This window comes from Lemur catta, chromosome 10 (genome assembly GCF_020740605.2).
Source record: "Lemur catta isolate mLemCat1 chromosome 10, mLemCat1.pri, whole genome shotgun sequence".
NCBI lineage: Eukaryota > Metazoa > Chordata > Mammalia > Primates > Lemuridae > Lemur > Lemur catta.
The window spans coordinates 19,774,200-19,790,384 of NC_059137.1; the positions used below are offsets into that span (position 1 = coordinate 19,774,200).

The following is a 16,185-nucleotide window of genomic DNA, read 5'->3' on the forward strand; positions in this document are numbered from 1 at the left end:
GAAAGGCAGGACTGATGATCTCCGTTCCCAGCGCGGTCCCCACCTGCTGAGAACTAATCCTGGGTTATCTCTCTGCTGGCCCGGAGAAACCCTAAACGGCCCAGGCTTTTGAAGGGCTTTATCTCCTCTTTCCAGGAACTCAGCTGCAGTCGCAGCGCCTTCTCCGCTTTCCCCGAGGTGCCGCGGAGCAGCTGCGGCGGGAGCCAGGTGAGCCCGGGCTGCTGGTGCTGCTCCCTCTCGCTCTCTCCCCGGGGCTTCTGCCTCCCAGCTCCTAACCCGCGTGCGGAGCAAAGCAACAATCCCACCCCACTCACAGCTACTCTGCGTCTGTCGGGGGCAGGAGGCGGGGGAGCAGGAATTCCTACTTTAGCCATAAATTGTATGCAAATGGGTTCCTTCCGTGGCCGAGAGCCAGGGGCGAGTGCGTCTTTCATGAGCTAACCCCGTTCCGCTGGGAGGGCTGTTCCTTTAATTCGCCAACTGAAAAAGTGGGAAAGGATGTCTGGAGGCGAGGCGTCCCATTACAGAGGAAGGAGCTCGCTATATAAGCCAGCCAAAGCTGGCTGCGCTGGCCACAGCCTGCCTACTGTCACCCGCCTCTCCCGCGCGCAGACACGCGCCCGCGCCTCCAGTCGGCACAAAGACAGCGCGGCTGGGGGGGGACCCTGGGGGCCACGCACGTGGGAACCCGCGGCTGCTCTCGCCCAGGTACTTCTTCCATGGACCCGGCTCACTCAAGGATCTAGGTCTCTCCCACTGCGGAAAGGTAAGCCTGTTTCACTCCCATCACCCAAGATCGTTGTGATGTCCTGTTTGCATTCGTGGTACCAAACAGGCTGTGGTTTTATCGTTATAAAACTTTTGCTTTATTTTCACTGCTGGCAAAAGCGGGTATGCGTTGCTGGTTATGATCAGATGCACCTTACTGTTTCTGACTGGCCCCCATCCCCCCGGGCTCCCCACCCCTGTCTTTCATTTTTGTATGTTTTTTTAGCTCTATGAGTACTCACACTTGGAAGGAACTTTTTGTAAAGTTCTTATCTCTGCGGTTCTGCAGAGGAAAAGTAAGAATTTTCTCTTAATGCCTTGCCTAGACAATTCACCTGTGGATATGTTTTCTTTGAGAGTTAGGGAAGTAAAGTTTTAAAGGGGAGTTTGCTCATAGCCTTACTCTGGGATGGATTAGGGGCAGAGTGATACAATTTTAGAGAGAACAACAAAATTTCACATCCAAACAGCCTTTACAGTTCACAAAGAGTTTTGTACCCATCCCCTCCTTTGATCCTTGCAGCATCTACCCTGTGGTCAAACTTGCAAAGAGATGAAGGTTGGGGCAGGAGAGAAGGGGGGACTCCTAGGGCCAGTCCAAGAGTGGTGAACACCAGCTTTGGTTCTTAAGGGCGGGGGGTTGTGTTGTGGATACCTCCTGATTCACTGACCCTCAGGTGGGGTACATATGCATGTTTGAGGTGCTTAGAGCTAGTGGTGTCCTACATCTCTCTAGAATCACCCCTCCCTTGTCACCTCTCATCACAGAAAGCCCTGAGGAACAACTTCCAGGTAGGGAGCCTACCTCCCCACTGGTGGACCTTGGAAAGCACGCAGGGGCTCCTCTCACCCATCACTGTCATGGGGGGATTAAGCGCTCAGGTTTCCAAGCCAGAGGCAACTTTGTTTTTCTCCACCTCCACCATGCATATGACCCTGAGAAAAACCCATAACCTTCTTGAGCCTCAGTTTCCACTTCTTTAAAATGGGGACAATAACTTCTATCTGTTGTTACGAGGAGAAAATGAGGTACAAAGAGATTGGCAGTGAGTGCTCAGTAACTGGAAGTTTGGATCATCATTGTCATTGCCAAAAACTGCCATCACTCTGGAAGTTAAAAGAGGCACTGAGCCAGTTGCCGATTGTTTCTTGCACGGTTCCTCAGCCTTCCCCCAGCCCCCGTCTTTTTATCTCACCCAGTCTGAGAGCGTCTTACTAGGCAGGCGACTGGCAGGTCGGAGACTTGGCTGTATTTTACAAGCAGGAGGTTGTGTTGGCACAGCTTGGGAGAAAAGGTAGCAGCCCAGGGCTGGATGTAAATGTCGTGTGCTGATTCCAAAACATCACTAGGTTTTGAGTTTAGGCACTTGCAGATTCTAAAGCTGTCGGCTACAAAGTGCATTGCTGCTGGGGACTAGTTGGAAATGCTTTCTGTCCGGAGGGAGAGCAAGACAGGGAGGCTTGCCTGCAGAATGAATGCCTCTTTTTCATGTTCTCATAGACCTTCTCTCTCCTTTTTATGGAGCTTTTCCCATATGTGCTTTAGAAACAAAAACTGCTGCCCACCCCAGCCAGTTTCCACCTTGTCCTGGGATATGGCGAGCCCAATTCGGGACTGGAGAAAAGTTTGTTCAGTCCTAAATAAACTAGTGGAAAGTGTGCTGGCATCATATGCATCCGAGCCCTTTGCAAGAGATACAAGTTAGTGAATCTTGGCCCTGTGCATTTCAGGAAGATGACTGAGTTGGGGGGAACAAAAGGGTGCGTGATGTGAGTATTTTCTGGGTGAACTGGATAAAGATTGAAAGGGGTGTTGCCAAGCTTTACAGTCATTGAAGATATTTTTTCCTCTATGCTCTATTTAAAAAACTTTGCTTCCCTATCTTATCTGCCACTGACCACCTCTCTCCCCCCACTCCAAGAAGTTACTAACCTCCCAGCCCTTAGCTTTGTCATTCATATGAAGAGGATGACAGTCTATATCCCACAGGGCTCTTGCAACATTCAGATGAGATAAGACATGGGGAACTCTTGACACATGGGAAGGGTTTAATAAATGGAGGCTTTTCTTGGTTTTTCTGCTTATCAATTGACAAGGATTTGTCCAAGACTAATGTTCTAAGACAATGATTTTTAAACTTATTGTTAACAATCGAAATAGTCATCAAATGAATTTAGGGTAAAACCTGAGTATATGACAGGTGAATGGGGGCCTGATTTGGTTGACGTGGGGTCAGAGGGTCTAAAACTTACTCCATTGCTCTTAGCCTCTGGGACATTTCCACAGAATCTTAACAACATGAAACACAGTTACGAATCATGAAGCCAGGGGGTGTGCATTTGGGTCACAATTCTGCACTTCAACAGGAATTTTTGCCTTTCTGAGTCACCTTCTATAACCGGAGTAGGAGCAATTCCCCAAATAGTGCTGTAGACATGAGTATGTGTGAGAAGTTAAAAGGCTTAAGCAAGGCTCATTATGTTAATTCATTTTAATGACAGTAATAGCCAAAATATATGATGAGCCTACTCTCTAACCTATAGGCTCTCTGTGGACACCATCTCACTAAACATCCACAACAGATCTCTGAGGCATGGACTGTGCCTATTGGAAAAAGAAAGGGCTTGGTGAGCAGAGAGATTGAGTAACTTTTCCAGGGTCCTAGAACTCGGAATGAGGGAGCCAGGTTGCAGACCCAGGTCACCAAATCAGAGATATTCTGCCGTGTTCTTTCTAAATGCTTCTGTGCTTCTTGCACTGCCTTTAGAAGGAAAACACTTCCTTTCTGACTAAACACGCCCCTCCAGGCAGACTGTGGCCACCCATAAATTCAGCGGTAGCCTGATCATATAACCAGAATGGAATCTGGAAAGGGAATTCAAGCTGACAGAATGAAAAACATATCCCCCTTAATCCTACCCTTTCTAGTGCTTACAATGAATTAAGAACACCTACTCTCTCCTCTCCCTAGATTCCTATAGACATCTAGCTGTGCTTTCTTATAGAAAAAGAATATCCAGCTAACCTAAAGCACAAGCCTGTCCATACTGAAGCCCACTTGTTTGCAATGTAAAAAGTAGGTTATAAACATTTAGTTGGCCCTAAATATGCAATGTCTTTGTGATGATAAAACACACAGGCACACACAAAGTTAATATCGAGGGCTATGGAACACATACGTGATGGGAGGGTTTGCCTATGGTTTCTCATCTAATTCTCACTCTAACAATGCAAATTATTAATTACTAGCTCCGTTTTATGGATAGAGAAATCAAAGCTCAAAAAAATTAAGTGACTCATCTGAGGTCTTTCCATAAGTGAGGGGCAGAGTTGGCTTTGACCCAAGTTTTCTAACTAAAACCCTGCTACTCTTTCTGCTATGTTGTGTTGCCTCCTGAAGTCAGGCTGGGCTGACTGAGTGCAGGAACCTTAAGCAGTATCTTGGTGAATGTCCAAGGTGGTAGAGAAGCCCCCAGCTGGCACTGGTGTCTATTGATTTTACAGAATAGCCCTGCATGTATCATTTTTCATGGTGCTCAGAAAAGGTCAGCTCGTGGTGGTGCAACTCTCTGCCTGGAAACAGAAAAGTTCAAATTTCAGCCCTGGGAGAGAGAAGAATGAAACCAGAGGTAGCAGTCAGGTCACTACTGCTGGTTTTCATTCCAGAAAAGTAGGCACACACTTCTCTGTGCTCTATAGGTGGGAGCCCTGATTGGGAAACCAGAGCTGTACCTGCACCCTCTCTGGGAGCCAGGTGAGCGGCACATCTGGTTTTAAAGGGGCTGACTGGGAGATAGAGTGAAATCAGTGTGACCCAGCATTGGGACAGTAAATCCCAGGACCTTTGGGAAATGGCTGTAGCCTCCAAAACGCAGATACAAATTCAACAGAAGACTCAGAGAGAAGATTAGGATTCAAGCACCTCTCACTCTGGGAAGACGTCAGGGAATCCCCTTGAATCTAATCCTGGGCCAATTTGAACACTTTCAACATGTGGGAAACATTAGATGAAGGCTGCCTTCCAAGGAGGAAAATCCCCTCAAAGTGTGATGAAACCAGCCCCCTGCAAACCCGGGCAATGATTCTACCCAACACAAAAGGCAGTGGTGGCCTTACCTACCATAAGGGCCCATGCGCACCTCGTGACATCTTTGTAGAGGAGAAAAGTCCACATACCTACTTGATTATTACCCTGATGACCAGATTTTTTTTTTTTAATTATGCCCATAAGCCTAGAAATTCGTTTCCCTTTCTTCTTATCTCACATTTCCAGCCTCTGCTCACCGTTGGCAACAGCACTATCATCACTCTCTTTGACCCTTCACCATGGACTGAAAACAAAATACCCATATCAAAAGCAGGTCATGAATGGAAAATCCCTTCCATGGATACTTTTAGTCTACTTGTGAGTGGAAATCTTTAAAAAATATATATTTCATGCCAAGTTGTCTCAGATTTTTGAAATTTCCTGAAGTCCACAGATTCTTAATTATGTAGCCATGGTAACTCAAATAGCTCTGATTGGTCCTTTAACCCTCCCCAAATACCCTATGCCAAGAGCCAGAGATATTTCATAAGTTCTGAAAATAGACAGCTTGGCTTCAGAATTAACCACTGTTCACCTCTTGCCCTAGAGCAGATGAGTTGGCTGCTGCTAACTTCTACAAGAATGTGTCTAAAATGTTCTTCTAGGAGGGACCAGGGGATAATCATACTAGCTACCATTTGCTGAGTACTCAACAGGCATCATGCCATTTCATCATCAGCCATAGTTTCTAGTAGGTATCATTCCCCCATCCCCATTGAAACGTGGGGATCTTGAAGTTTAAGTGGCTTACCCAACACCACACAGAGGATGATCGGTGGAATAGAACTCACACCCAGTTGCTAGTCCTGAAAAGGTGGTTAGAAACATTAGGGTGAGCAAGTCGTGCCCGGCACCATAATTCTATTCACCCTCTGACAAGAGAGAGGGCCAGACACAGCAAAGCTAAGAAAGAGTCAAAAGCCTGTCTTTCAGACCTGATGTTCCCTTAGCAGGGTGGCATTTTGCTATCTTCAACTTGCCCCTTCAGATTTCACCTCCTGCAGAAACTGTAATGAAATAATCAGCATAGGATTCCTAGTGTAAGATGTTTTCCCTACTAGACTGTGAGCTGCGTGAGGGCAAAGACCCGCCCACAGTGCATCCCTCCCACCAGCCTGAGACCTGAACTGTAGACACAGATAAGCAAGTGCTGCCCCAGTGAAGCCAGGCCTGCCCTGCAGGCTGCCTTAAATCCACTCTTCCAGCTCTTCTCTGCTTCTCCCACTGACTCCTGTGTGTCAGGATTAACCCACGATCGTCTCCTCTGCCCCAGTAGACTGTATGCCATTGAGGTCAAGAGCATCAGTGAGGCAGGAGCTGTGTCTGCTGGAGTTTGTTTTCCCCGAAGTCTAGCCATCTGCTGCCAGGTGTCAGACCCTTGGTGACTTACTGTTGAAACTCTCCACTGTCCCCAAGGAAATGGGGTAGTAAGACAGCTTTGCCTCTGAAAGTATTTTTTTTGCACTGCTTCGGCAACTCTGTTCTATGAATTATGAAGCATCTTCACATGCAAGACGTATTTTTAACAAAGTAGGATACTTGTGAATTCGTAAATTTATAAGGTAACTTTTCTGTTTAGCACTCTCTTATTGTTCTAGCTAGTATACATTGTTTTAGTAAGGCCTGGAAAGATTGTCACTTGCACAAAGTAGAAAGCGGTGGCGTTGGTGTTTCTCCTCACGCATAATTCCCCACACGCTGCTTCTCTCACTGCGCCACATGACCCAGGAATTAGTCCCACTTTCCAGGTGAGAAAAAAGGTCCAGACAGCAGGCTACTTGCTAGAGGAATATTTACATTTTAAAGGGGCAGGTAGGTAGTGAGGGCAACACTTAAAGAAATGAAACAAATCAGTGAATTACCGGCAGTGGACTTTGGGGAAGCTGATACTTTGGAGAAGCAGGAGAGCTCAAATTTCATGACCCAGAGGCGTGTAAACGGGTAAACCATGCCTGGTAGCTTAAGAAAAAAAGATGGTAGAAACTGAACATTAAGTGTAAGATATGGAATATCTTTGTTCCAAACTCTAAGGGCACAGATACAGCATGGGGAAACCCTGGCGGATAGCAGCACGCTGGGGAACTTTGCCAGGCACACAATGAAATAGGAATGCATGTAACAACAGTAACAACACCTGCAGGAACAGCACACTACGGCCGGAATGAGAGAGCCCAGAGCTCCACTGGTCCCTTCCAGCCAGAGAGCCTTGGGAACACAGCATCCACTGTAGTCACCAAGATACAAAATAATAACAATATTTTTTTTAAAAAAAGGACATGAGTACATCTAGAGAAGGAAGACATGATTTTCCCCCTGGGAAAAGACAATCTAATGGCAGCAAATATCTAAGGAGATCTGATGCAACAAAGGAGGTCCACCTGCTAGGGAGCTCCAGAAGCCAAAAAGAGACCCAGCATGGGGAGAGTCACCATTAGCGCAGACCCCAGTGGAAGTGGCCTACTTTCTGAGATGCCCAGGGTCGTGGGATGGTCATGTGGAAGTAAGTGTAGAAAAGTTATAGAAGAGTGCTCTAATGTACAGGTTGGTTATTTAAAAATTAAAAAATATATATCTCTCTAGAACCCTTTGAATGTTGAAATGAAAAGGCTGACGGGCAGCCTCTAAGCCAGGAATTTGCACACTGGATCTGAAAAGGCACCCCAGAGGTGATTTGGGGGTTGCCATGAAGGGATGGGAGGCCAAGTGTGGGGCTCCACTCGACCTTACTTCAACCAAAGCCCCTGTACTTCTATCTGTTTTGTACACTGAGATCCCTCATGAAATTCCATTTGAAGAAAGGGTTCTGTGGCAAAAAATAAATAAATAAATAAGTTTTTATAAATTGCTGGCCTAGTTTAACATCCCTCGTCTTAAAGAGGGTGAAAGTGAGACGAGGAGAAGGGCTAGCTCTTTCTAAGGTCTCCTGCCAGTTGGCAGCAGGGTCAGGGCGGAATCCTAGGTCTCCTGACTCTTCCTCTCGGAATCCAGGGACAACATAAAAACCTGCAGAGTTAAGACATTTTTTGGAAAAGAAAACTGAACAGAGTCTTATTCTCTGAACAGCCTTCGCTCACACAGATTGAGCTAAGGATAACTAATAACTCTGTATTGGTTATCTATTGCTGTGTAACAAATCACCACAGAACTTAGTAGCTTAAAATAATAGTCACGGATTATCTCATAGTTTCTATAGGTCGAGAATCTGAGCATGCTTAGCTGGATTTTCTGCTTCATGGGCCCTCATGAAGCTATCATCTCAGAGTTAGCCAGGGTTGGGGTCTCATCTGATGGCTCAGCTGAAGAATAATTAACTTCCAAGCTCACTGATGTGGCTGTTGGCTGGACTCCACCCTTTGACGGCTGTGGGACTGACGGCCTCAGTTCCTTGCAGGCTGTTGGTCCAAGGCCACCCCTAGTTCCTTGCCATGTGGGCCTCTCCAACAAGGCCATTTACTTCATCAAAGCCAGCAGGGGAGACAGAGACACTACAGACAAGAGGGACATCACAATCTTGTGTAACCTAACCGTGGAAGTGTCATTCCATCTCTTTAGTCATATTGTGTTGGTTAGGGCCACCCACACTCAAGAGGAAATAGTTACCCATGTATGGGAATACCAGGAGGCTGTATCAGTGGGGCCCTCTTGAGTCTGCCTGCCATAGCCTCCGACAATCCATGGTCACCAAATTTCTGGCAACCTCTTATCAATAATAAGTCTACTCAACCCATCTGCACTTCTATTGATGAGGAATCAACAATTATGGCAGCCACTAAGGTGGACTTGGTCTTATTTAAGCTTTTCGTACATGTGTAAGGTAGAATCTGGTGTTTTGCATTAACTGTCATAATTCACTGGGCAGCCCTCATTTCTCTTGAATATCATCCCAGGGCAGGGTCTTCCAAGGCCATGACTCCAAATGCATTTCATTCAAAAGTAAGCCACCCTCCCTGCAACCCACTCCTCTCAGCAGATATAATGAATAGTAAAATATGGGACTAATTCCTTTTTCTCTTACCACCCCCGTCCTGCAAAATTTTGTAATGTCTGCTGCCTTGACAAGTCAATCCGTTCACTGCCTCCCACTGTCTCCACCATCACCCGCCCCCTTCATCATCAACCCACCTCAGGCCTGGTCATCACCCAACAGGCCATGACAACAGCTCACCCATTAGCCCCCTTCACCCTAGCCTTCCCCTTCAATCTATCCCTCAACCTTGGGTTGCAGACATCAACATTCCTAGGCCTCAAGATTTCCAAATGGTCCTCTTCTGCCTGCAGGAAAATTTCAGACCCCCAGCGTAGCATTCAAAACTTTGCATGATCTGGCTCCTAGTCTCTAAACAGATCCTGTACTCCAGCTGTAATTCATGCTCTTCACATGAATTTTATGCTTTTTTTGTCCTTAAATACCATTCCCTCTTGCCTAGAATATCCTTCCCTATGCTTTTCACCTATTCATATTCTTTCAAAATTCAGTTCAGTTATCACCTCCTCCAAGTGTATTAGATGCCCCTTTCCTGTCATCCCATCCCACCCCATGATTTTCCCATTATCTCCCTTATCATTCTGGAGTTATCCATCTATTCATAGGTCAACCCCTCCAGACAATGTAGTGCTTAAAAAGGAGAATTTGTATCTGGCTTATCTGGAACCTAGCGCAACTGGAGTAAAATTAATCAACAACTGACAAGAGTCCTTGCTGCGTCACAGATTTGGACATCCCCTTCCTCACCAGGATTTATTCAGAAAGCCAAGAACTTGCAGTTGTTTTCATGCTTCACCTTCCAGGCTTGCAACTATGCAGAGTGATGTCACAACATGTGATAAGAGGGAGCCATCCCAGCCCTGGGATGGGAAGTCGTCTCAGGACACAGACTTCAAGGAATGTCCTTGCTTTCAGAGATGGCCCTCAGATTAAAAGCATGAACTGCTTGGGATTTGGAAAAACCAGTACCAAGGACAGAGGAGTCCTGTCTGGGGATTTGAGGCTGAGTCACAAGAGATAGCTGAAAATCTGGAGGTTATAAAAAGGATCAGTCAACAACTAGTGGGGGAAATGACAGGCTCAAGAGAGGGCTGGAGACAAAGAACTCTCTATCCTAGGACATGGAGAAATTCACAGCCCAGGGGAAGGAATGAATAATAGTTAAGCGTACGGCTTTGTCATCAGAAACCTCTGGGTTCAAGACATATTTGCTTGCTTTGTGGACTTGGCCATGTTACTTAACTTCTCTAACCTCATTTTCCTCATCCATATTGAGAGCCAAATAGTATCACCTACTTCAGAAGGTTATTGTGATGACTGATTATTGCACGTGCATTGTTTAGCACATAAACTAGCCCTCAGTGTAAATGTTTTGCTGTTGTTGTTTGTTACCTGTTGTTGAAATGGTTGTTGGTGATACGACCCCACTAGAGTGGCAGTTCCCTAAAGTGTGTCCTGTGGAATAGCATTCTCATGAGTAGGCCAAATTAGTTTGGGGAACATTTGACACCGTGTCCTGTTCTTGGAAATTCACAGCTCATATGTCCATTCAATACATAGTTGTAAGAGCTGGCAATACAACAGAAAACAAGACAGGTAGGATCCTTTTATTCATGGAGTTTACATTTTGGTGGGACATTTTAGTTCATATAAGATGCTATAACAGAATACCATAAACTGGGTGGCATATAAACAACAGAAATTTATTTCTCACAGTTCAGAAGCCTGGGAAGTCCAAGATCAACGTGCCCACAGGTTTGGTGTCTGGGAAGAGCCCTCTTCCTGGTTTATAGATGGTGCCCTCTGTGTCCTCACATGGCAGAAGAGGCAACACAGCTCTCTGGGGTCTCTTTTATAAGGACACTAATCAATTTGTGAAGGCTCTTCCCTCTAACCTAATTACCTCCCAAAGATCCCACCAGCTAATATCATATTGGTGATTACGTTTCAACATAGGTATTTTGGGGGGACACAAATATTCATACCATAGTATGGCAGAAGACAGACAATACAATAAAATCAAATAAACTTGTAGTAAAATTTCAGGTAGCGATAGTTGCTAAGAAGAAATATAAAACACAGTAAGGGAATAAACAATGACCGGTGGTGACAGGGGTACTCTTGTAGATAGGGTGGGACATGGAGGTGCTGTCTGTGCGAACATCTGAATGAAATGAGAGAATGAGCTCTGTAGGCAATGGCTACAAGTTTGGATTTTATTCTGAGCGTGATTAGAATCCAATGGAAGGTTTGGGGCAGTGGAATGTATATTCTGAGAAATCCTGCAGCAATTAATCTGTTCAGCTTTGGTTAACCCAGTATCCCCAGACTTATTTGAACACAGATATCTTTTTCCATAGGACGCCTACCTGAAAACATCTTGGAACATAGTCTGGGAAATTCTGCAATGGATTACATGGCTTCATAGATTTTAAAGGGACTATAAATTTGCTCTGACTCATCAAACAAACCACTTGGGCTGAAATAGGCATGCCAGGCAGGAAAACCTAGCTCTGAGGTAGAGATAAGCAGGGTATCATCCTAATTAGCAACTCTTTTTGGCTAAGATAATCGAAGAGCACATCCAGGCCTCAGCAGACTCTGGGACCCCATCTCAGGCCAATGGAAACTTGCCAACATCTGCCCAGAAACTAATTAGTGTTTGTAAACAGTACACCTTGGCCTAAGCATTCTTCAAAGAGGAAGTGTATAAAACTTGAGATCCAGCCAGAGACTCTGGGAAAAAGACAGAGGTCAAATATTTTGGTGCTTACACATGGACAGCCACCAGAGAGTTGCTGAAAGTGTAGGAAATAAACGGTGAAGGTATCCATTTGGACTCTGATCTCTTTCTTTATCAAGCAGTGCAAATTTGAGTTTTCACCTAATACGAACTGAAGGAAGTTGCTTGAGTAGTCAGGCCAGTGTAGTTCAATGTAGTTGAAGGCACAAATTTTAGAGCTGCAAATCAGAGTCCAAAAGCTGGCTTTGCCTCTTAAGCCAATCGCTGAACCTCCCTGAGTTTCAATTTTATTCCCAAATAGGCGTAACAATACCTATCTTACCAGGTTGTCATGATGAATGACAAGATATTTGATAGCATGTATAAAAAGCATTTAGCATAAAGACTGGCACAAAACAAGTACGTAGTAGGCATTCAACAAAATGTTAGTTTCCTTTCTGTTTAGTTTTAATCTGTATTTGGTTCTATAATAGAAGCTGTCATTTATAACTACTACATTCCAGCAGGGGTCAGCAAACCCTAAGGGGGCAGCCTATTTTTGTAAATAAAGTTTTATTGGAACACAGCCATGCTCATTCATTTATGTATTATCTATAGCTACTTTCTCTACAAGAGCAGAGTTGACTGGTTGCAACAGAGATCATCTAACTGCAAAGCTGAGCATATTTAGTATCTAGTCATTTTTTTCTTTCTTATTTTATATTTCAGCATATTAGAGGGGTGCAAGCATTTAGTTTACATATATTGCCTTTGTCCTGCCCTAGTCAGAGCTACAAGTGTGACCATCCCCTAGACGGTGTGCACCGCACCCATTAGGTGTGAATATACCCATCCCTTCCTCCCCTCCAACCTGCCCAACACCCAATGAGTGTTACTACTGTATGTGCACATATGTGTTGATCAATTAATACCAATAGTATCCAGTCATTTAAGAAAATGTTTACTGACTCCTGCCAGTCAATGTGCTAAATCTTTATACTTAATTTCCAGTCACCATAACCTAGCAAGTTGGTTATTATCATACTTATATATAAAGAGATTGAGGCAGAAATAAAAGTTCATCTACCAAGTCCCCCTCCAAAACCACAATGCCAACCCTATACCTGAAGGAAGCTTAGAAGAATGCTTAAAGGTGGTTCATCTGTGTGATTAATCTTCTCTTTGCCCCTGCCTCCCTCTGACTTTTATTTCTCTCTGGCTAAATTTCTTGACTCTGCCATGTGCTGAATTAAATCAGAAGGACTAGAAGGACTTCCCCCCATTCCTTGCTTTCCTTACATTTTCTTTTTAGTTGTTTATTCATTTCAAAAATGAAAGTGGTAATTTCCAGACCCTCTAAAATGTTCTCATGCCTTGATTGATTTCTTGGAAACCGTACTTTTTTTAGATAGTGCATAGTGTGAGGCCCAATTTTCCAGAAATGATAGCTTTTTAAGCTCCCCTGTCTGCTACTTCTCACTTTATCTTCCTCTCACTTAACCTTCCCTCCAGGCCAGACTTGAGGAAAGCAGTCTCTCCCTGGGGCCTTCAAAGAGTTGCCTGAGACATAGATATTACAGTGCATTTGGCTTCACGCCCTTCTCTCAAGTTCGAAACTGTAAATAAAATAGTCGTGTGCACCCCAATTCCCCAACACCACCCTCCCACATTGTCCCATTGTAGGAATCCAACAAGTTTATTTATATTAATGATGTTGGGTTTCCCTCTGGTATTTATGCTATAAATAGTAATTGTTTAAAATGAACAATGAATCTTACTTCAAAAGATAAACTTGGTATAGCAGAAAGAGCATAGAGTTTGGAATAATAAGACTGGGTTCTTAATTCTGACTCAAATCCTTACTGACTAAGCATCTTATTTAACCTTCTCAAGCCTATAGTATTCTTACCAGTCAAACACAAACAATGTTCCCTAACTGGTACAGTTGGCATCGTGACTAAATAGCATCTGCTAAGCACCAGGCACAGGATAAGTGTTAACCTATTTGTGTCACTCTTAGTTTGAATTGCCCAAGATCATCTATCCTGGAGCTTCACACCTTGTCACAGGTAGGTCATAACTAGGTATATCATCACTCCCGTCTAATATATGAAGAAATGAGAGGAGAAAGGGTCTAGGATTTGCTCTATATCAGCACTTCCCCTCTTGTGTGCCATCAAACCTAATCCTGTGACCTACTTCAAACACAGAATAATCAAGTAAATTTGGGAAACACTCTATAAACTGTCCCCTTCTTGGAGATTTTCAATGAACACGAATCCATTAAAGGTCCTGAAAAGTCCTAAAGTAAAGAAAGCTGTGTAATTTGTCTGGCTTAAAATAACGCTTAGTTTAAAATAACATTTTTTCCAAACATTTAATTAGGAAATCTTTTCCCCTCGACTTTAGAAAATGCTGCTTAAAGTTGCACAACTAAATTAAAGCCAAGTCAAGGATTAGACATATCGCTTATTTTTCAGGCTTTTGTGCAGCTTCTCTTGCTTTAACTATAAATCATAAAGATGTTTCATTGACTATACTTATTCTGGGCCCAGACGGCTGGATCCTTTTGAAATTAGCCCTTTTAACTTAGTCATGCAAGCCACCCTTTGACGTCATTATAACACGAGTCAGTTCACCTGGATTAAGTTCCTGATCCCCCTTTCTAGGTGCGTGAGCCTCAGTTTTCTCATCCATAAACTGTAGTTATCTCCAATGTCTTAGAGAGGATTCAATGAGATAATCCACATAAGACATACAGCAGTGCCTGGCACGCATGTGCTCAACCAATGTCAGCTGTTATTGTAATATTGGGTCCCATTTTGAGAAAGGGAAAGTAGACAATGAAGTGTGCTTGCTTTGCCTGGGATCACACAAATTAATTATTGGAATAGTCTTAGTTTTCCCAGAGAGTCCAGGGTCCTGCTTCCAGTCTTAGAGATATGTTTTCATCTCAGCAGTTACCTTCTATCAAAATGTATCAAGGTGCATTGAACTTGATTTATACAGGCTTTTGTAATTCCCAATGGCTCCATCTGATTCCTGCTGCTGCAAACCCCAGTCAAGCAGAATTCCATTCATTTGAGTATCAGCATATTGGGTTGGAAAAGATTTCCAAACCTGTCTGATTCTGCTATGACAAATATCTGCTGTACATATCAACACTCCCTCACTCTTATACCTACAGTAGACATTGCTAATCCATGCCAGCTCCTTTTCCCCTTGAGTCCAAAACGTGACCACAGAATCTCTCTCAAAGCAGCTCCAGGTAGCTATATTAGCTCTTTGACATTGAAATATAATTGTTATCCCAAACCTATTCCACCTCTTAACCAATGTTTGAACCACCTCTACAATATTACTGTCATTTTTAATATGCCCAATGTTGTGGAGCTCTCTAATAAAGGGGAAACAAGAAGGAAAGGGAGAGAAAAGAAGAGATACTAACATCTGAGTGACATTCATTATTAATATTCCAGGCATTTATAGCTCCAATATCTATTCACTGTCTTAGACAACCCTGGAGAGATTCCATTTTATAGTTGAATAAACCACAACTCAGAAAGTTATGGTACTTTGTCCAGGGCTTCCCAGTAGGTAAGTAAAATGTGATCTCAGGTTTTTCTGATTCTAAAGGCTATACTCTTCTCTCTTCCATCATAGTGACTTCTTACGGATTTTTAAAGTCTTTTGGGACTAAATTTCTAGCATTGAGTGGCTAACAACAGTTTCATAAAAGCCAGAATGTCACAGAGCCCCATTCAGAAGTTTTTTTATTTAGGGTTGTGTCATCCTTTAACCTTGTAACCTGTCCTTCCTATATAAAGCTCATTAATTTATTAACCTTGGCTCAAGAGCTTAAGAATCCATTTTCCAATACTTGTGAAAGAGCCAACTGGATTTCTTAAGATTCTGGATGAAGGCCACAGTAGAGGACTCATGTTTTATTGGGAAATGAATTCAAATCGATTTTTGAAACAATTTTCCAGAATTTTATAGGAATCTATACTGTTGCCTCTTGGTCAGACCTATTTTTTATTTTCTTTTCTGTTTAGGCAAGAAATAGAAAAGAAAAAGAAAGCGCTCTGCAGAAGTTTTATTTCAAAAATTGAAACCAGACCATACCAGGGCAGTTTGTGGTCTGAATGTATCAATGGATCTAGTCATATTTCATCTGAGCTTTTCTTAAGTATTCTAAACCACAAATATGAATCTCATCATTGTGTCTGGATAGCAATACTTTGTGGATTTAATTTGGTTGGTAAGGAAACTTCTGTCCAAGGGATAGGAGAGAGGAAGCCATGAAGCACCACCAATACTCAAGCCAAACAACTACAGAAAGAAACACTCAGTATTTGGGGGCTTTTGTACTTAATATTAGCCATTTGACTGGATTGAAAGTGAAATCCAAAATTAAGTTCTATAGAAATATTGCCAAATTAACAATGGTTGCTAGAAACAAAGAGACCCCGGGATTGGAAACCATACACAGTTGCTTATTTTACAAGAAAAACTGAGGCATGAAGAGTGGATGTGACTTGCCCAAGATCACAGAATGACCTTGCTGGTCAGACCTGATTGGCACAAGTGGGACTGAGAGCTTCTTTTCCAGATCTTCAATA

At 43.6% G+C, this 16,185-nt stretch overlaps 1 protein-coding gene across 5 annotated transcripts in view; it reads left to right on the top strand.

Annotated features, from left to right (window-relative positions):
- The first annotated feature begins 570 nt into the window (after positions 1-570).
- TNC (tenascin C) overlaps positions 571-16,185 on the top strand; it is a 91,272-nt gene continuing 75,657 nt past the window's right edge. For 4 of the 5 annotated variants that reach the window (XM_045563838.1, XM_045563842.1, XM_045563839.1 and 1 more), the window contains exon 1: positions 593-766. The gene's annotated coding sequence lies outside the window, so the exon portion shown is untranslated. Of the gene's footprint in view, positions 767-16,185 lie in introns of all 5 variants that reach the window. The other variant, XM_045563840.1, reaches the window with a different exon arrangement.